This window comes from Carettochelys insculpta, chromosome 9, assembly GCF_033958435.1.
Source record: "Carettochelys insculpta isolate YL-2023 chromosome 9, ASM3395843v1, whole genome shotgun sequence".
NCBI lineage: Eukaryota > Metazoa > Chordata > Testudines > Carettochelyidae > Carettochelys > Carettochelys insculpta.
Genome location: NC_134145.1, coordinates 13,351,336 through 13,373,100, shown reverse-complemented (window position 1 = coordinate 13,373,100; position 21,765 = coordinate 13,351,336). Strand labels below are relative to the sequence as shown.

At 46.1% G+C, this 21,765-nt stretch overlaps 1 long non-coding RNA gene across 3 annotated transcripts in view; it reads left to right on the top strand.

Annotated features, from left to right (window-relative positions):
- The first annotated feature begins 362 nt into the window (after positions 1 to 362).
- Positions 363 to 21,765, top strand: part of LOC142017975 (uncharacterized) — a 75,484-nt gene continuing 54,081 nt past the window's right edge. For 2 of the 3 annotated variants that reach the window (XR_012646637.1, XR_012646639.1), the window contains exon 1: positions 376 to 595. This is a non-coding gene — a long non-coding RNA (uncharacterized LOC142017975). Of the gene's footprint in view, positions 596 to 21,765 lie in introns of all 3 variants that reach the window. The other variant, XR_012646638.1, reaches the window with a different exon arrangement.

Genomic DNA, 21,765 nt, shown 5'->3' with positions numbered 1-21,765 from the left:
TGCTAAATTTTATAGGGTGATTTTAAAAACCATACCTATAGAAAAGCTATTATTTATTATTGCATTCTCTAATGATGGCTTTGTCCCTCCAAAAGAGCTTTCTCTCTCAAGCAAGCCTTCCCCTGTTCTTTTTTGAGAACAGATTTTCTCTATTAAATATGATATTTTTATTACTTCTATCATGCTGAGGAGCCAGGGGACATTACTCCTTCAATAGCTAGAGTACAAGGCCTTCTGTCCCTGAGGATTAGGCAGTTACCAGTTGCACAATAAGTAGAGAAGTGAGCAAGCAGGCTCTCAGAAGAGAATATATTTACTGCATGATAATAATATACACATTAGTCTATTCCAGCAGAACCAAAGCTGGTTCTTTTCTTCACTTCATTTCTTCTGCATAGAAAGAAAGTAGCATGGAATTCGCAGCTCAAGGTAGCTTAGGAAACAAGCCAAACAGACCTGTAGTTTAAAACAGGCCTTGTTAGACAAAACCTGTTTGTTGCTGTGTTTAAGGTGAACCAAAGAAACTCTGGTTTACTTCTTCAGTAAGAAGGCCTCCTGATGAGTATGTTGTGTAGTGTCAAAAAGCTATGTCAAGGTAGGTGCCTGTTGTATTAATAATTCCTGGTGATTATAGATGGGAAAGCTGAACCTGTGGCTATCCTTTTCCCTGACTGAGAGTTGAGAGCTGTTGTTACTCTGTGATCTCATCTGCTTTATTTTTGTAGTCCTGTTTGTCTCTCTACTAAAGAGCTTGTGAGTGAGGTAATATCTTCTGTTGGACAAACTTCTGTGGATGAAAGATTTGGCACTCTACAGAGTTCTTCTTCAGCTCTGTGGCTTGGATGCTTCTCCTTCCCCAGGTGAAGCTGGAGTAATAAAAATATCTCCTCTAGCTTGTCTTTGTGATCTCAGGCAAGTTGTTTCAAGTTTCTCTGGATCTATCTTATCTACAAAACATGTTAAAAATTCCCTAGCCCTCTGGGAGGAGGGTTATTTCATAGAAGCCCTTTCAGACTGTCTAAACAGCATAGCACTGTGGAAAGGGCTGAGTCAGTAAGAATAGGACTGCAGGACTATGACACTACTGTGTGGATGTTTGGGTGGGAGCCTAGGACTGTGAAACCCCCAGAGAGGAGAGCTTCTGAGGGCCCAAGAACCAGCTAAAGCCGAAATGTCTCTGCTGCTATTTTATGGGCCTGCAGTGCAAGCCCTGTAAAAACAAGACTTCTGATCCAGGCCAGTCCAGGCTGTCCCACTGGTCTCTTGTTGCAATGTGGGCATATCCTAGAAGTGCAAAGTATTACTCTTGTCTATCAAGCTGTGAGCATTACAGAAGCAAACTTTGCTGTGGGGAGGGGAAGTGATAGTTGTTTCCTTTCTATACCACCCGTGAAGCCCTGCTCCCAAATGAGCTGTGCCCAGTCTCAATCAGCATTAACCTAATGCTTCTGGAATTGTCTGTAGTGTCTCCATAGTTAGCCTCAGGCTCTGACCAATGAGCTGATTGGGCTGCTCCCCTTACCTTGTTTCACTAGCTCCTGAGAGGTCAAACAGAAGTAGGTGCACCAGATCTCCGTATTAAACACCTCTCAGCTGCAGCTAGTGTCCTCTACTGACCCTCCCTTCCTGACCCACTCACTGCTCATTAAAATCCCAGGTGGGTGCCCCAGAGTTCTGCATCCCTTTTGCAGGTTGTAATGAAGTGGGGTGTCTGAGGATTCTATTCTCCTGGATGGGTTCCCTGAGGCCCCATGGTAACTTGCAGTGAGTGCCTCGGTTTCCCTAAGCTCAGCATAGTAATAATGGGATGTGTGATGACTTCTCTGGACCCTGTGTAATCGAAGCAGCTAGATTATAGATCTTTTTCCCTGGGAAACAAGACAAAGGAGGGAGAAGGGGCCTGGCTGGTGTGAACTGGAACTGTGCAGTTGAGTGGAGGCCGTCTCCCGTGGCTGGAGAAGGAGAAAGGAGGACCTGGGCCCCCTTACCCTAAAATGGATGGTACTGGCCGCTTCTGGTTTTCTGTGCTGACAAGTTGGTTCTATGCTGTGTCCCCATCAGCTGAAAACCTTTCAGCTCTACCTGCTCAATGAGAGTTACATCTGACTGCAGGGGGGAGCAGAGCCTGGGGACCCCCATACTCTGTGGCACAGGTCTCAGGGATGCCATAGACAGGTTGCTGTTTCAGAAGGGGCCAAATAACTAGGATGAATTTCTCTGTGCTTATGCCAACCTTCATTCCTATAGCCAGCAGGGAGTTGGCATTCACAACAATCACTAAGAGGATGCTACACAAGAGAAGGAGCAAAAGCTTGTCTTAATGTCTCATCATGCACACTGAAAGAGGGGAAGAGGCATGGGAAATTGGTTTTTAGGCAGGCAGTGTTGCCTAGGGGCTACAGCAGTGGACGGGGATTGAGGGGAGGGGTATAGTCCTGGTGTTGCACTGGCCTGCTGGCTGACCCTGGAAAAGTCACTTTGTTGCTCTGTGCCTCAGTTTCCCCACCTGTAAAAGTGCTACTGTTCTTCTAAGGAAAAGCATTGTGTAAGACCACGTGTTAACACCGGGCTGTCTGAACATTGATTATAACACATGCTAAGTGCCACCTGTGTCCAAACAGTAATGACAACTGCAGGGCCTCACAAAGTAGTCTGGATATTTTGCCCATTTCCCTTAGCATTGGGTGCCTACCTCAGTTAGACCATTGCAAATCCCTACAAGTAAAAACATGACTAGAATGTTGCATGGCCTGAGATTCCCTCCTCTTGGCCTCTATGTACCGCTCATCTTGAGTCCTAATTACTGGGCTTGGGGCCTTATATTGACCATGGTGATGGGTGCCACGAAAATGACAAAGGGAGGTGAAAAAATCTGCCTCCTGAGAGCCTAAGAAACAGCTCCTTTAGAACATGTTACCAGTTCCATAGGCCACTATTTATAGCACTCACCACCAGATGAATAAATTAACAGTAGTAACATTAGTCTTCCCTACTCATGGGAAGGTACTATCCCAAAGGACAGATTGAAAAATTGTGACCCAGAAGTCAAGATCCAAGATGCAGGGTTTCCAGGCCCAATTTTTGCTAACTTCCTTCGCCCTGTTTATGTAAACCCCCCAGATGGCACAGAAAATCTCATTCTGTATTGGATGTCCCAAGACTCAAGGTGCAGAGACACTGGGTAACATTTAGCAGCAACTTCCGTACTCCCCCTGGAATGGCCTGTAGCTCTCCCTTGGCCCATCTCACAGGTAGAATTTCACCTTCCCCTATTTCTGTACAGGAAAGCTGGAAAACTAGAAAGCACTATATCTGTCTTACAGATGGGGGAGTTGATGTGGCTACACTTATACAATCTCTGTCAATTTCTTCCTTCCACGGTGTTAAAGGGCTGTGATGCAGGAGCACTGGTACGAATGTGACCTTGATTATTGGCCTCAGCTACACAAGTCACTTTCACGGAAGGTTATAGATCTATTTGATGGGATGCATCAGAGTATTTTGAATCCAGTAATTTCTATTGAATAATTTCCTGAATAAGAATTCTATAGGGTTCTGACAACCTGTATGAACAAATTCTCCCAATTGCTCATTTAAAATCTTCCAGAAAAATTAAGACAGAGCGATCAAGTTATAAGAAGGGACTGGCACAAGCCATAAAGTTTGGATCTGGACTTTCCAAAGTTTGAAGGCTTGTGGAGCTCTCTAGCAGGACAACCAGACCTCCACTATTCATTCCATGCTGTCAGAATCTAAGCACGAGACCTACTACCTTGTGAGTACTGATTTCAGTTCACTTCTCTGATTTACAGTTTCCTGATTTGCAGGTTGTTAAAATACTTATAAAACAGGCTGGTCTGGAAAATGTTCTGAAATAATTATGTTGATGACTCAAAATCAGCCTGAAAGGGCCTTAACTCATAGCAGCTTATACAATAAGGCAGATTTAGGGGAGAGCTTGTATTTTCAACTCATATTTTTTAATACATTTCATTCATGTTCATATCCTGCACTGCAGGCCCCAATGTGAGTGAGTTTATATGGCTAAACTAGCTCTAATCCTGCTCTCAGGAACTGGTTGACTTTTTGTGGAAAAGCTTTCTAGGGCAAATAAATTCTTCTAGCTGAAGGTTAGTGTTGCGTTTATGTTCTGGATGTTTATGTGAGGAATTAATAAAGCCTTTTTTTCCTTTTTAAGAGATGTAGGGGATTCTGGGAGTTTTGAGAGGGTAGAGTTGAAGCTGAAAGTCTGTAGTGAGAAATGTTGTCTCTGAGGTAAGAGTCTAGCCCAGTTTGCTGCAAATAAAAATCCTACCTGAGTTTGTACATAAAAGGTGCCTCTTAAGAAAGCAAGAGCTGGGATTCAGGAAGTGTGTGCAACACATCCAAAGCAATTTTTATGCTAGATTTCTCTATTGGTGCTGAGGGGACCGCTTCTTTCTTACCCACTGCCATGGGTAAGGCTGAGTATACGGGATTTGTAAAACGCTTTACCAAAACTAGCATAATGAGGCATTTCAAGCATTTCTAGTTTCAACAGCCCCTTGCAACACTGGAACCCTAACACAATGTGATTGGGCAAGAACCAGAAACTAGCACTCCCCCTTGGATAACCGCAGAAATTAGTGTGGCCACCTCTTGCTATTTGGCACTTTATTCCTTAAAGTGTCAGCTCCTGGAGTCATGTGACAATGACTCTCTGCTCTCCTTTAAAGCTTCTCCCTTCATACCTACAGAGGCGCTTGAAAAATTTGATACTATAAGGGTCCAACACCAAAGAAAAATAAACACCTGAGACGTGTGACTGCTGAGTGCAGGAGGTAAGCAATACTGGGACTTTCCCACCACATGTCTAGCAGTTGCACGTCTGCGCTCGTGTGAGCAGTGATGGCGATATTAATGTCAATTGGTTGCAGGTGTTCCCACTGGTGTCGTCCAAAGCACCTCTTATCAGAGGAGGGTAGTGGGGCCAAATGGGGAGAGACTGCTGGATGTGTAGTGTGTGCCTATGCAGCGTTACCTGAAAGAGAGGGTAGGTTGTAAGTAGATTGGTTCTGCTGCATTACAGTACAGGCATCAGACCTTTCCCAGCGTGGAATGTTGACTTAATTCTGGAAGAGGCAGAACCTGCCTACAGCAGTTTTTCATAAGCATATGACTTAGAACTTATTAATGATGCTAAAATCTCCTGCCATTCCCTCTCCCCCTTGTAACCACCAAACCAATGACACACTCCTGTCCCTCCATCTAGCTAATCCTCTCCTGACTTAAATATGGTCCATGGGACTTAAAAAATAAACCCCAAATCAATGCCAGAACTAGTCTCCTGTTTGCTCTCCCAAGGATCATCCCTTTTCCTCTCCTGTGTCTATCTTGTTGATTTTACTCTGCAAGCTCTTCTGCACTGGACTGTCTCTTACTCTTTTTGTTTGTCCAGTGCCTGGAGAAATGGACCCCCATTCTGGTTGGTTCCTAGATCCTGTCATATCATGACTGATCCATAAGAACCCAACAGCTAGAACACCCAAGGAACTATCTGAAAACACATTTTTTTCCCTGCAAAAAGTAATGAAAACAGCATATCAAGGTCTGGATGTCGCCCCAGAAGATTGCACAATGGCTTGGTGCTGGCAATATACCCAGCAATCAGAATGCAGCAGAAGGGATCATTTTCCTAGCCCATAACAAAATGTTCCTTTCGTGTCACCCCCCTCTGTCTCTCACCTGGTGCTCTCTCTTCTCTACCACCTCAAACAAGTTACTTGTTTTCATCGTCCAGGCTCTTCGCAGCCCGTCCCCACTTGACCTCTCCTCCTTCATTCTGTAGCTTAATCCTAAGTATGAGGGTACTGGAATGCCATTGAAATACTAATTGTTTTTCTCGAATAAGAATTATATGAATTCACGTCTTTTTAAATAACCCTTGGCTAACCTCGACACATCTGGAGTCGAGCACGTTGTCTAAAATAACAAGGGGTCTGTTGAAAAACAAACTTGCCATGCAGACAAGCCCACAGTGCGGGGTGTGGGGGTCGCCAGATCCCTGTGGGTTGGAGGGAACTGAAATGAGATGTCCAGAGATTTTGGAAAGTTCTGGTTGCCAGTCTGGCTTGCTCTAGGGCACTAGTTCCCAACCTGGGATCTCTAGACCCCTGGGGGTCTGCAAGGGAATTGGAGGGGATCCATGGAAAAATAAGAGATAAAAATGATCATAGAAGAATTTAAATGGCAATGTTGCCATCAATTATTTTTAAATTAAATATCTTCCAATAAGTGCCACACAAAAATCTGTCTCCTTTCTCATTTAATGAAGTGTGCATAGCGGCTAGAACTGGCTTTAATGGGGGTCTGTGAGTGGTTTGAGGGGTGATTGGTTTTCACTAGTGTGGATCCCCACTTCTCTAGGGCTCTCCTACTTGTCTCCTTCCCAGCAAGGCTTCCTACCAACCTTTCTACCACAGCTCACCCTTCCACCCCAGTCCCTGCCAGGTGTGCCAGGACGCATGGACCCTCACAGTCCCACTACTCAGCTCCTCAGATGTGGTATCTCATGTGACCTGAAAGGAGGCACCTGTGCCATACAGCAGCTACTCCATGCTGCTGTTCCTGTGGGAAAAATCTGCTGAGCGCCTGGCCTGCTTGGAGTGGCTGGTGCCTCAGGGTGTGGGGTTGCCATGTTCTTTTGCTGGCCATGGTGGGCACTGTTGCTTGCTCTGGAGCTTTGCAGAGCTGAGGCCCAGCATGCTGTTCTGGGTGTGAGTGTATCCACAAGTGCTTGGGGAGGCTCAGGGTCAAGAGGGCCAGGGTCCCAGGCCCCCTTCTGGCTTGACTACAGCACCGCTGCTGCTTAATAGTGCTGGAAGGGTGTTCCCACTCAGCCATGTCACAGCTCCTGCTCTGACTCCTGGCCAACGACTACCGCCGCCATTACAAAGGTGTTCAGCTTTCAAAGAGGCGCCTTTGTGCTTTCTCCCATGCTGCCTCTTGTGCTTGGGAGGAGCTCCCTGCAACCTTCCACAACCTTAGTCTCTTCCTGAAGGTCTTGCCTTAAACCTCTCCATTTTCACAATGCCTATGAAAAGCAGGCGACAGGATGCTGGTAAGGATGACAGACAGTGGTCTCACACACACCCCACCCGTAGACCCATTGCTTCTTGTGCTTGCCCAGCAGTCTGTCTCCATCTAGCTCTTATACTTGGCCTGTGAGCTCCTGGGGGTGGGGAGTGTGTGTTTGCACAATGGATTCCTTGTTCATCGCTGGAGCTCCTAGGCACTGTGATAGTCCTTCGGTTCTGTGCGTTATTTGCAAGACACTGTCCCAGTCCCAAGTGGCTCAGAGGCTAGTTCGCTAACAGCGTGTAACCAGATCCGTCCGTACAACAAACATAACCTTGCCTTGGTTAGCAGCCCCTTCGGGTACTAGAGGTAGCTCATTGCGCAAGTGAAACCAGCGTTGGAACAATAACTGCAGGGGTAAGATGTTCCCAGAAACAGAGATGAGCAGTTATCCTCTCCCACTCTTGTATTGAAAGCTGGTACGAGTTTAAGTGGGCTTCCAAATGCTTTAAGTCGTCTGCAGAAACCCACAAGAGGACTTATGGGAAGCCCCTGGAGCTTGGATCTCCTGGAAATAGTCTTATGGGCTTGTGATAACTTCAAAAGCCCTGGACAACCGCTGCAGGAGTCTGCCTGTGCTGCCAAAGCAGGGTGGGTAGACAGTCTCCACTGACGCCAATTAGTTTGAGTGAAGGAACTGGGTCCATAAAGCCCCTACTTGTATGTTAGGAAAATCAGACTTATTTGATGCCCAGAGCTCTCAGGGTGGCTTTAATCAAGGTAGCTCATAGATCCTGCTGTAAGGTGTCTTTCTTGCCAAAACTATCCTGAATTCAATTTCATTCCATTACTCCTGGTTCCACCTCATAGGGATACATGAGATACAGTAAAGGATTAACATGCTCTTCAAGTGCAATCCTCCTAGCAGTGCATGATCTTTATACTTAATAGGCTGTTTTAGGTTTCTGGCTGTCATAGCTATCCTGAAAGATTACAAGGAGTTAGTTTACTGTACAGTATTGGTGTACTTCACTGGGTTAACTTAGACCGTGGCTTACTTGAGATGGAAATTACTTTACAACCTTTAACAAGGTACCCCATGTAAAGATTCTAGTGGCACCCTGAAGTGGGCTGTAGCTCACCTACAAGACTACCCATTGAGCCAACTGGAGACCATGAAGGCCAATCACAATGGCTGAGATGTAGCAGCTGTGGTGGGGAGGAGGAATTCAGATACCTGGATGATCCAGGCTATATAAATATCTAGATACATAGATGCCAACTTGGTACCACAGAATGTATTTTCTAGGCATTGAAATGGAGACTTTTATTTAGGGTTAGATTGCTCCACCCAGTCCTTGTTTGGCCCACTGGGGCCTCAAAAACCAAAAACAAAAAAAAACCTCTCTGCTCGGACTATGACTGCATCCAAGGTGAGGAGTAATAGGACTGTTCATTTGTTTCTCTCCCACCCACACACACATTGTAAGTGAGAAAGCAGTGGGTGGAAGGAAAAGGGAGCTGTAGGTCCCCACAGGTAAAGAGATGCCAGGCAGAGGCAGAGATCAGCTGCTCCAAGATGCTGCTATAACTTACTCCCCTCAGAGCACGCAGGAGGCATGAGTGAGTCCCCAGTAGATTCCTGATTTGTTCCTGATGTGGTGCAGTTAGATGCTGCTGTTGTTCTGCACAGTCCAGCCCCTAGATGGTTTGTAAAGCCCTTGGATGTAAGGTACTTGGCTCACATGTAAGAGAAATAGACAAAGCTGCCCATAATGCACCGCTCCCCAACATAAAGTCCATGCGGTGTCCCAGTCTCCTTGCCAGCTGCTAAGACACACTAGTGTTGTAGTGTCTATTTAGTCCTCAGGGGAAGCCATCCAGGTGTCTGTAATGGAGGGGGTTGTCCAACCAGCTCTGAAGACTGCAGGGCCAGCACCATGAGAATGTAGGAGTGTCTTGTCCAATTTGGATGAGGGCCAAAATCACCTGAGAAGGCATTCTTGAGAGAATTTTAGCCCCAAATGGTAGACTTCTTCCAAGCTCAGTTGGCTTTAAGAGGAACACCATCTTGTGTGGTGGAAAGGTCAGAGATCTGCAGCCTGAGTCACAGCACCATCAACATCGAAGTCTGGCTCTGATACAATTCCCTACCTCAAACCCAAACTCTGGCCTAAACTAGAACATTCATCATCATCATCAGTAACTCTGGGCTCAGCGGCCGTTGGTGTCTGATGTCTCTCTCACTATTTCCTTCCATCTTTCCCTATGCAGTGCAGAGTGGCTTAGTTTCTGTAGGCTAGCTCCGCACCAATCTACTACATCTTCAGTCCATTCTCTGTGGGGTCTTCTTCTCCCACTTGAACCATCCATTATACCGAATACGAGGGTCTTGATTTTTCATTCATTGTTCATTCTGCAAATATGTCCAAATAGTTGTAGCGTCCGTTTTATAACCTTCTGCAGCAGGTTCTCTTTCAGCTGTATCTTCCTATATAATTCCTCATTGGTGACCTTCTGCATCCATCCTATTCTCAGAATCTTTCTATAACAACTCCTTTCGAATGCCAATATTCTTTTTTTCGAATCTTTCGTTATCGCCCATGTCTCACATCCGTACAACATGCTGCTGAATACACACGTTTTCACGATGCCCAGCTTCATTCTTAAGCTCTGTTTAGGACTTAAGTAGCATTTGGCAAAGCTGCAGTAAACAAGAGGCACTCCACAAGATTAGCACTACCTTGATCATGCAGGAATCCCATCCACTGTTCTCACTCTTTTTCAGCAGAGCCAACCTCACACCACCAATGGTTGCATCAAGTGCTAAATCCAGTCTCATTGTTACGTGTCTTCCTTCTTAAAGCAGGATGCAGGACAGATGGGGCTTTATTTTTTTTTAAAGCCATTTCTACTTCATTAGTGGTTATTAAAATGTGAATGTTGCGGGGGGTTGTTCTTTTTAAACTTCCTCTCCTCTACTTTGATTATTACTGTTTATTCAAAAGCGAACTGCAAAGGTACAATTTATTGTCCTCTGTTATAAAATATATTCATCTTCCATAAAAAGTTCTGGCTCATGCCCACAAAATGGAGTAGAATATGAATTAAAGCTGAAAGTGTGTCATGAACTCTGACCCTCTGTCCTAGTGTGGAAGTACTTATGAGTCTTTACGTTCAGCCATTGTCTGGCAGCATAGTATAACTGATCATAACTGGTGATGGAAGCACCTCTAAAAGTTCAGCTGTTTAGCTAAAGCACCCAAAGAACACCGCCAATGTAATTACTCACAATTTCATGATGGGCTTACTTGGGAGGTTTCCATTACTTCCTGCTTTTTGGTTTGTGCTGGAAAACAGATGTTCTTGGCACTCTTGCTTTACTGGCCGGAACTAGGAAGTGTAGAGGGGCATGAAAATAAGAAACCTGTTTTTTCAATTGTATCTGACAATTTTTGGACCTAGTGGGTTGGTCTGAGTTTTGGGCAAGCATTCAAATTAGCTCTTGATACCTAAATCAGTTCACACATCCTTACGCACAGTACAGTGAGCAGAGGCTAGTGTTTCAATCCTGCTTCTCAATTTACTGCCTTGCTTGAGTTCTTAGCCAGATGCTTAACTGTTTCACTGCAAAGCCCAAGGAAGCCCCTTGCAGCAGATCACTGGAGGGTTCTTTTTCAGTCTTCCCTTTCCACTGGAAAGTTGAATCAGTGATAACCACCTGCCCAGTGTCATGGGCAACAGTAAAGACATCCTGTCCCAAATATCTGTTGATTAAACAACACTGAAGTGTAACCCTTTAATGTTTGGGGAGCTGGTTAACAGCTCTGGCTGCAAACCACTGAATTGTCATATTGTAGTCTGAAATAATGGACTGTGGCCATTTTATCTTGAACAGCCCATGTCGTCAGATTACAGACGAAATCTAGTCAGGACTGAGCAGAACTGGGACAGGAGATTTCAAAGGAAATGGTGCTGGGAATAGATAAATTTTGTTGGTGGGTCTGTGCTTGAAATCCAACACAGTGTCTGTCAGGAACCCTAAAGCAGGCTTGTCATCCTGTGTATGGCCAGCCACCATAAAACAAGACAAAGTACAGCATTAAGTGGATATGTTACATTAATTACGGCTGTCTCATGTTCTTCTGTTTCACCCATCTATTTTCTTGTGCATAAAACTCTGGGGCAGGAAATTCTCCAGTGGAATCAGTGGGATGGTGCTGAATTTCTCCTTTTTGCCAAAGGCCTATACCTGTAGGTTGCCAAAGAGATCTATAATCCACCCTTCTCTCCAGTATCTACAGGAGAGCTCTGGAGAGACTGGGGATGTGACAGGCTCATGCCAATAACCTGCTTTTGACCCTCATACAATCATAGGGTTGGAAAAGACCTCAGGAGGTCATCAAGTCCAACCTCCTACCCAAAGTAGGACCAATCCCAACTGAATCATCCCAGTCAGGGCTTTGTCAAGCCAGGACTTAAAAACCTCTAGGGATAGAGATTCCACCACTTCTCTGGGTAACTCATTCCAAGTCTTCACCACTCTCCTGGTGAACTAGTTTCCAAATATCTAACCAAGACCTCTCCTGCAGATATATCCCATTCTCAAAACAGACAACAGCTGTCACCTCTAAATTGTCAATATTTTTAGCTCTTGGAGGAAGAACGGCTGGTTCATATGGACCTCAGGCAAAACCAAACAGATACTAGCCAGAAAAGAGAATTGCTTCCAAGAATTGTCCTGGACATTCTCTACCTTCTATGAAGGTGCATAAGCCCCATTCATCACAGATGTGGTGCTTTGGGATCTAATTGAGCACCTTGCTAAGCTTACATGACCAGGTAGCTTCAGTCTCCAAAAATGCCTTTTTTCATCTCTAGCTTACTAGGAAACTTTGTCCCTTCCTTCCTCTTGGACCAGGATGCAGTCACAGTGTTCCATGCAATTGTCCCTTCCATGTTGGGTTACTCTAATACATTGTATCTGAAGCAAAATGTGACTGTCCTAGCTCCTGCTGGTACAGAAATGCACCTCTGCTTCTCCATTGCACAGGCTGCTGTTAGCACAGCCAGCCCATGTTCCCACTCAGCTTCTGATCCCAGTTTAAGGTCTTGGTCTCCATTTGCAAAGTAATTAATGGATAAAAATGAACTTTGACCTCTGAAGCACTGTGCTTCTCTGAGGCAATGCAGATCACCAAGCCCAGGAAGAAACATGGGATATTTGGAAATGAATCATTGTTTGAGAGGATCCAACTATGGTACTCTGGCAGGGGGACAGGCAAATGCAGAGTCTGGCCATCTTTAGGAAACACTCCACAGCTTTCCTCTGTCTCAAAGCCTTCCCACTGGAAGTGAAGCTCACCTTGAAAAGAAAGATGTGCTAGGGATGCTATGAAGTCCCCTAGAGACTTGACTGTTGCTGTTGATTAAGTGGAAGCCCCACAACCCTTACATGGATGGGCAGCAGTATTAAACCCTAAGGTAGACTGGAACTGTCTGTGCAGCTTTTAGCACAGCTGGGTCTCAACCTGTTTTGGGCCTTGAGGGATTATTGTAATGGAGAACACACATAATACAAATTGCATAAACCTCCTAATTCAATGCCGGGATAATCAATGGAGGAAGGTGGATATGGAGCAGTAACTTTCTTAAATGATATTTGGTCTTAATTAGATTCCCCAGCATTCAGTAATTTCTGAGCTAACATGTTCCCTTTTAAAACACACCAGGAAGTCCTAAGAAGGCAATACTGGTGATGAAAACAAAGATGTTGAGGGGGTAGGAGTCTGACTTGTTCCCACTACAAATGGTGCCTCCATGCTCCTGGAGCCAACAAGGAACACTTTCACAGTTTTTTTTCTCCAGAATCATCCCTTTTCATGCCTGTCTGAAAGTCTGCATGGCCTTTTTTTAATAAGTCAGAGAGGCAGGATGGTTGGTTGCATGGTTTGTGGACTTTTCTGCAAAACCTGTCGTGACAAATCCCTTCTGTTAGCATGTGGCATCTTCTGAAATTCTGACTGCGCTTCTGAAAACTTCCACCCCACTCTGCTGCACCTGGAGCAGGGGGACACTGAGCAGCAGCTCTGCTGCGGCCTGGGGTAAAAGGAAGGAAGAGCGCTGACTTGACTGTCTGCTTCCCAGGAGACTTAACTAGGGAGGCTGTCAAGTTCTGTTGAGCACTCCACTGGGGTCCTCCCTTCAACCTCTCCCAGGAGGATGTCTTGAATCACACATCAGCCAGTTACCCTGGCCATGCTCTTACCCAGCCTTTTCAGCTGTGACGATTCCCTATTGCCAGAGTGCTGCTCCAAAAGCCTGCATGCCCTACCTTGTTTATCTGTGAGGCTGACCATGGCTATCTTTGTCAGTAAAACTTCTTCCCTGAGCGACAAGTCCATCCCAGAGCAGATCTCTTTACACTGAGCTGTAAACGTTCACAGGCCAGGGAGACATTTGAGGCGCTCTGACCTAGATCACAAGAGCTGTACAGGAAATGGCCCTGTGTGAATATGAATGTCTGCCATAACCCTTCTTAACCATTAATATTAAAGTTATCCCAGAGGCATTTGCAAGTGAAGTGCAAAAGATCCTTTGCTTTTTGTGCAGTTCTTTAGCACACAGCTAAGCAAGAAAGGAAGTGGCAGCCTCGCAGGAGCAAAAAACCTTGTTAATAAGCATAACCATTTCAAAGCACAGCCATGCCAGACTTCTCTGCGCTGAGCTAATTAAACATAGCAAAAACAACACAAATGAACATTCTGTTCACTGCGGCTACCAATGACGGCGGGAGTTACACCATCAGCATACCAGCCAAAGACACAGTAATTGCTTCTGCATTCCTCCTCTGCCCCAGATCGCCCCGACCTGGCAAAGAACTCGACACAGTGTTCTGCTGGAACATTCTGATAGTCTTCTGATAGGTAGCTCCACAAATCCGCTTTCTTACAGCAGCCTATTCTGTGTCAATGCCTATAAAAGATGCGTCATCCTTGCTGAGTCAGCACCTTAGAGTTTAAATACACTCAGTGGTCTCCTGAAAGTCCCGATTTCCCCTTCGTACCCCCTAGGAGGGCTGACAGACTTTCTGGGTCCCTGGCTGAGTTGTGGGCGGGGGGGTGACTCTGTGCTCCTGGAAAGGGTGGGTTCTTGGGAAGAAGGGGGAGGGCTGGGGGACAGTTAACCTTCATTACCTCGAGAGTGGTGCTCTCTGGCAGCCTCTCCACCCTCCCCCCTGCCACCACCAGCCCTTTTGCACTGCCCAGAGTCTGCCCTGCAGCACTCCAGTGGCCACTTAAAGGGCCTGTGACTCCAGCTGAGGCTCCCAGGGGTGGTGGCTAGGAAGGCTGGGCCCAGGCGCAGCAGGTAATAGAGGCATTGCCTTCCCAAAAGACTTGTGTGGCCTGGTCCACAGCCAAGTGGGAAGGCTGGGGCACCAGCTGCAGTGCAGCTGCCTCCCAAGCAGTGATCTGGCCACCTGGAAAGTCTGGGGCTGCAGCTTTCCCAAGGGGCTGGGCTGGGGTCAGGGCCACAGCTACTCAGCTGCCCTGCTCTTTGACTTGTGGGGAGGAGCAGGTGGGAGCTGGGGCTGTGCAGCAGTGGGTCGGGGTAGGCACAGGACTGGGGGCCAGTGGGCACTGACCTTCACCCACTACCCATGCCTGGACCCTTTTGAATTGCTGGACACCAGGGCCACTGCCCACTTGAACCTCCCTTCCCCCATCAGCAAGGCTATTCCCCTCCCTGCCCATGTCTGCTTCTGTCCCAGTGCAGGTGGGAGTGCTCTGGTCCTTTTATGCCACTTCCCCCTGCGCTGAAGCAAGCAGAGCCCTGTTTCTGTGGGAGGGACGGTGATAAGAGCAACCGTGGTATCGAAAGGCTGTGCCAGCAGTGACTCGTGCATTTTTGTCCACTCTTCCTCAACTAAGAGGACACCTCCTTTGGGATTCACACACACCTCTATTATGGGCATATTTGTCTGTCTGAAGAGTCCTGCACTAGGCATAAAATGTGCTTGGTTATGTAGGGAGACCTCCAGAGTACAGAATTTCATATGGAGCGCCTGGAACCACTGAATGGCTGAGCCTCATTTTCACCACATGTACAGGATTAGCTCTTAGCTTATTTTTAAGCATTTCCCTACATGCATATGGATGGAAATTAATTTTCCAAAGAGGAATTTGCAAGGCTGTGTGGACACTTGGACTAGTGCACAGGAGCATTGCCTTGTCTCTGTTCTTAATTATTGCCAGCTTTCTTAATGAGGTAATGGTCTTCTGTTCTGGGTTTATCTCTTAGCAGACAGGGCAGCAGGTGATCCCTTGGGGAGGCATGCTTTAAAAACATGGCAGGCAAGCTGTTTAATGTTAACACTGTCATTCATCACTCCGGCCCTTTGGATAACTTGACAGATACAGACCACTCCCAGGGGACCCTGCTAGCTCTGGCATGCTGCTCAGTGAAATTTATCCATTGCTATCAAAGAGGCGACTGAGGCTTTGCAGTTTGGAGGAAGTGTGTAGATCCTGTAAGTCTTCAGGAACTAGTCCATAAAATGTGTGTGGAATGCAAAGGCAAGAGCAGATTCTCGTAGTCCGAAACCATGCCATTGTTTGGGGGGGTAGGGGGGCATTTAACAGCCACAATTGGCAGATGCCGTTTGAAAATAGAGTAGGATCCAGCTTTCGCTTGATGGTTTTAAGGTGACCTGGATATGCCCAACTAGGGGGGAGAGGTGCGTGTGCATGCACGCCAGCCGGCCATCTAAGAATGGAGTTGGACACTTAACCCTTCAGTGACCTTGCACATCATCTCTTCCCATCCTGTTCTATCTCTGGTTCCTAATAACATACCCGGTCAATAGGTGCAGGTGGTGGGGCTGTCATCCCTCTGCCCATTAGCAGGCCACGCTAGAGTCAAATGTCATTAGCACTGGACAGGGAACAAATTGATGCTCAGTAGGAATTGGACTGAGAGCAAGCATCTATATCCAGGAGACCTGACAATTGCTGGGCCCCTGGGCAAGGTGCAGGGGACCCTGGCTGTAGGCTCTCAGAAGGGGCAGGGCCTCAGGCAGAAGGGACATAGCCCTCAGCCACCTGGACTGTCATATGCCTCTTCCTCCAGCCCTCAGTATTGCCCAGTGCACTACACGGGGATTCCAGTGGTGATTTAAAAGGCCCAGGGCTCCAGCAACCACTGCTTCCTGGAGTCCTGGGACCTTCGGAATCCCCAGGCCTTGGAGCAGCTGTCCCCCTTCTCTTTCCCCCAGTCTACATCACAATATTGGCACCTTTGGTGGGGTCTTGAAGTGAAGATGCTCTGGTGAGGGCGTGCAGAGAGCCTTCAACTTCTGCCTGGCCCGGTCTGTCCTGTGCCTAAATAGATTATCATTCACAAGTGCTGCCCATCTAGTTCCCTCCACATGAACTAAGTCTGGCTTGGGGTGCTCTGCAAACTGTCTGATCAGCTCTACATTCACTTGAATGTCACCTGCCCTCCCCTTCTTTGGTGACACAAGGGAGGGTTAGCCCTTTCCCAAGAAAGCATAATCTGCGACGAGGCCTATGTCAAGGGACACTTGGGTCCTTGTGTCCTGTTAGCCAGGTCCCAGCATGGATGAATGCTCCGAAAGCTGCTGCTTTGCTAGAGTACTAGAAGGAAGCGTGATCTGTGTTGGTGATGAAGGTGGGCAGCTACGTTGTTCTTATTTACATCTCAAAACTCCTGTCCCTAGCCACAGATGGAGAAAAAAGCTTGGACAAAAGCTCTGCCCATGAGGCTGTAAAGGAGCTACTGGTGATGTGCAATGTTGCCATTGAGAGGAATCTGCTCAGCCAGGTCTGAGAAGGGAGCAAAGCCTGCATCAGTATCCTGACCCATGGACGTAGCCCGAGAGGGGGCACTGAGTTACTCTGGACTACGCCTTCCTTGCAGAAGCCAAGTTGTACTTGGTGCAGTAGATTCAAGTAGGAGTCTGGCAGTAGAAAACAGATGAGGAAGGCGGGAGGAGAAACTGCAAATGCTGTAAATAAGCATCCAGTGGGTTTGTTCGTTCCCTGGACACAAGTAACTCAGTGGCAGGAGTGTGTCTGTCAGCATCCGGGGGCGGGGGGTGCAACTCCTTGCGTGCTAGGTCATGCAGCCATTGTTCTGAGCATCAGCCAGCTCCATGTGATATCACAGAATCATAGAATCTGAGGGCTGGAAGGGACCTCAGGAGGTCATCAAGTCCAGCCCCCTGCTTCAAGCAGGATCAACACCAAATAAGTCACCCCAGCCAGGGCTTTGTCAAGCTGGGCCTTAAAAACCTCTGGGGATGGAGATTCCACCACCTCTCTAGGCAATGCATTCCAGTGCTTCACCATCCTCCTGGTGAAGTAGTTTTTCCTAATATCCAACTTACTCCTCTCCATCTGTAACTTCACACCATTGTTCCTTGTTCTGCCATCTGTCACCACTGAGAACAGTTTCTTTCCATTCTCTTTAGAGTTCCCCTTTAGGAAGTTGAAGGCTGCCACTAAATCATCCCTAAGTCTCCTCTTCTGTAAACTAAGCAAGCCCAAATCCCTCAACCGCTCCTCATAGGTCATGTGCTCCAGCCCCTTAATCATTTTTGTTGCCCTCCACTGAACCTGCTCCAGCACACGCACAACCCTTCTGTACTGGGGGGCCCAAAACGGGACACAATATGCCAGATGTGGCCTCACTAGTGCCAAATAGAGGGGAACAACAACTTCTCTAGATGTCCTCAAAATGCTCCTCCCAATGCATCCCATCATGTATGATTTCACCTATCCCATGCGCATTTTGCTTGCCTCTTCCTTGCTGGCTGCATAGAAATGTAAAATACACACTCCCCCAGCCGTTTTGGAGAGGTCTCAGTGACCTTTCCAGAAGCAGAAATGTGGCATGTGCAATGGACTTAACTGCAATAGAATGGAAGTCTCTTTTTTATGGCTGCACTATGGTGGTTTAACTTGCATTTAATTTACATAACTTCTTCCAATTATCTAGTCACATGCTAAAACAATTACCATAAGCCCTTAGTGTGAGTGCAAAGTACCAGGTGTGCTCGGAAATAAATACTCTGAACTCAGTTTAACCCTTCAGCTATCACTGTTAGACAATAAAGAAGCCGATCTCAGGCTGGTACAAACTCGAGTGGCTCCATTCAAGACAGTGAAATGACTGACGGAGGCTTGTGCTTATAAGCACAGAATTGGGTCCATAGTCTTTCTTTGCCGGGCTCAAGCTCTAGTTCTGTTTTTGTTCTCCCAAATTTTAAAGGTTTTTAGGTGTCTTGACTCCCACTGTTGTCAATGAGTTAGCCACCTAAGTATCTCTTAAGAAACTAGCTGTGGTTACTGTTTAGTTTTCCCAAACCCAAAAACAAAATAGTGCAGAATGGAGGCTTTTGGATGCTTTGCAAGTGAATGAATTAATGCCTCAACTGAGGCGATGCGATTGCATGAAATGCTGCATATTGCTTTTGCAATCTGCTTCCTTTAAAGCATGTCTTCTCTTAATTCAGCTTCTGCCAACTTCACCATTATGAGGCAAGAGCAGATATTGTCCTGCTTATTAAAATCAGTCTAGCACAGGAGTGGGCTGGCTAGTTGGTACATGAAACATCACCTTCTAGAGCACAGAATCAAAATGGCTCCTCTGGGTCACTGGCCACATACTCTCCAGTGCTAATGAGGGATTCTTCTCTAGCTAAACAAAGAGGAGGATCTGGGCTTTCTATATTCCAACTCCCCCAAAGAAGCAGAGTTCTCTCTTTGGCACACAGTGAACTCTAGAATGTGCAACTGAATCAAATGACCCAGGAACATGTTTGTTCTATTCAGCCTGCTGTATAGATGGGCAAATTTCTGTTTACAACATCTCTATCCACTGGCTTTTTTTTCCAGAAATATTTTCCTACTACAGTAAATTTCCTTTAATCCAGTGCGTCTGGGACCAGACAGGTGCCAGATTACCAAACGTTCCAAACTTTTGGATGTCAACAGCCCCCCAAATTATGCAAATGTTGAGGTACACAAGGGTTACATGGAATGCAACCCTCGTGTATCTTGGGACTCTACTGTATGCTGGACCATCAAATTCTGCCAGATTATCTCCATAAATGGGGCTATTTTTGCCATATGCCGGACCATCAGGGTTTCCTAGTCATCAGAGGACATATTAGAGGAATTTGACTGTATTTTATCAGTTCTCATTGTAAGTAATAGTCAGGTACATACGTTTCACTGAAGGCCTCCTTCAGGTAAGTATAAATGGAAGAGCAGGTCTCCACTTTGCCCAATATCTACCTTCCAAATGTTAGGCAAGAGGGAATATAAGTGAAAGTTTTACTTTTTCTAAATATTCATAAAATTCTTGGATTTTTACCACAAACTAAGGATGTAGGAAGATGGTCGGGGAGAGGCCAATGTCCTGGGATTTGAACTCTGACCTCCCCAGTCAGCTGCATAGTTTCTGTGTGCTGTTGGGCATACCCTCTGATCTGCTCCCGTGCCTTCAGTTCCCCTCTTAGTCCTACCTTAAAGATTGCCAAGCCTCATATCCATTCTTGATTGAGGTGCTAGTCAGAGGCCATGTAAATTATCTGGATAGGTGAAGGGAGAGAATACAAATTGCCAGGATACATGGTTACATGTACCTCAAGTCTGAGGTTTCTAAAATAAGGTTTTCACCAATAGTTAAAATAAATTCCCCCTTAGTGGGCGAACAAACTGACTCGCTGGGTCCCTGGGAAGGGAGGAGGGCCTGGCTCCATGCTCCCAGAAGCGGTGCGGTCTGGGGTGAAAGGGCAGGGCTGTGGCAGTCAGCCTTCAGTGCTGCCTGAAATATGCCCCCCACCCTGCACCAGCGCTGTCCAGAGCCCACTGTGCAGGGTTCCAGCTGCTGCTTCTGCAATAACAGCTGTGGTGCCTCTTTGGTTTGTCAAAAATATCCATATCTGAAATATAAAATGTCACAGGTCTGTTAGCAAATAGGTCCAGAATGTGGTGGGGGAGAAGGGTGTGAACAACACACTAAACAGAAGTTGAGGGATATCTAATTTTGTGACTTATATTCCACGTTTCCCATTGGGTTACAAGAGACAGGATCAAAATGCCCCAAATCATTTTGGCTTCATAACTTATTCCACCCTTTTGAAATTTGTTAAATAGTATTGCACTGGACTCTGTCCAGTTCCCTACTAGACAAGTTTTCTTTATGCAAATCACTGACGCAAGGGGCATTGAGGAGCCTGCTTTCAGATGGCCTTTTTTGCAACTATGGTTTTGCGTGTGCAAATACAATTAAGAGCCTAGTTACTAATAGGTGCTCAAATTCATCCATTTACAGTTGTAAGGGTGGGTTTTGCACATGCAGACATTGCCTATTCAACCCATAAGTGCATGAACTACGGGTGTCAGGGGTGGGGTGGTGCTGCCAGCCCCTTGCACTAGGGTGCAGGGTGTTGGCCCCATGGGCCTCAGCTTGAGAAATAAGGGTGGACAGGGAGGACTGGATTTCAGCATCCCCACTCTTAAAAATATTCGCATGCTGCCTCCCTCAAACCAGTGTGTGAAAGTTTGGTCTTGCTTTGCATTCTTGGTGGTAGATTTCCATGCCAATTAACCCTTTTAATTCCCTTGCAGTGGGGATGAGACATGTTGGTAGGCAGAACTGGGGAGCTTGTGCACCTGTGGCTGATCTTGTTTCCTTTCAGAAGAGACCCCAGATTGACAGCCCTGCGACTGAAATCTCCTAGCTTTCACAAACAAAGAGCTACTTTTTACAGAAGATCAGTACTTGTTTTTTGTATCAGCCATTTCATTAATAAGGCTGATGATTTACGGACTCAGGGGAGCCTTCCAGGACTTGGAGTTTAAGATGAGCCCCTTTCTAATTTAATAATGCAACAGACTTATAGAGCAATATTGAAGCACTACAGAATTGCATCTGTATTTTTTTCTGTACCAGGTTATTCTGCAAACTTTTTCTCCTATAGACATTTGAGATCTCTCTGATATAAGTATACTTTCAGCATTATCATTAGATTTTGCTCAGACTTACCAAGCAATCCCATGAATCTTAGAAGTCTAAAATTATTTTTTAAATTGATAATCTACCCTTACATGATACCTCTTACAAGCAAGGAAGTTGCTATAACTGAGATCTCTTGCAGATGTAGTTAATCAGAAAGAGATTACTATCACTCTCCAAACACCTGCATTGGAACTATGTCTGGCTTTTATTAGTGTAAATTCCTACTGCTGACAAGCTCAGGGAGACAAGTACAGGCCAGAAAACCAAGATTCTCTTGCACAGCTGGAGAATAAACTTGAAGTTTTGTTCACATTTATTTGTCTTCTGTAAATGATTTAGCTGCTATTGATCAAAATTACCCCTCAAATAAAAACCAGAATCTACTTGCTTGTTTTGTTGTGTTACATGGCCATAAAACGTGTCTGTGCCTCCTCTTGGAATCTGCTGTACTTTCTTGGTCTGTTGCATAGAGAACTCGAGAGGGAGAACAGCTGAGAGATTTGCACTGGAGATAAGTTTGTTAATCTTAATAGATCTTCAAAGCTAGATCCACTACTGGGATTCCATACTGATGTGGAGACAAATCAGTTCTCTTCTATGGGCCTGCACTATCCAGGGGGCTGGAACAATTTGCATGGGGGTTGCTGAGAGCCATTAAAC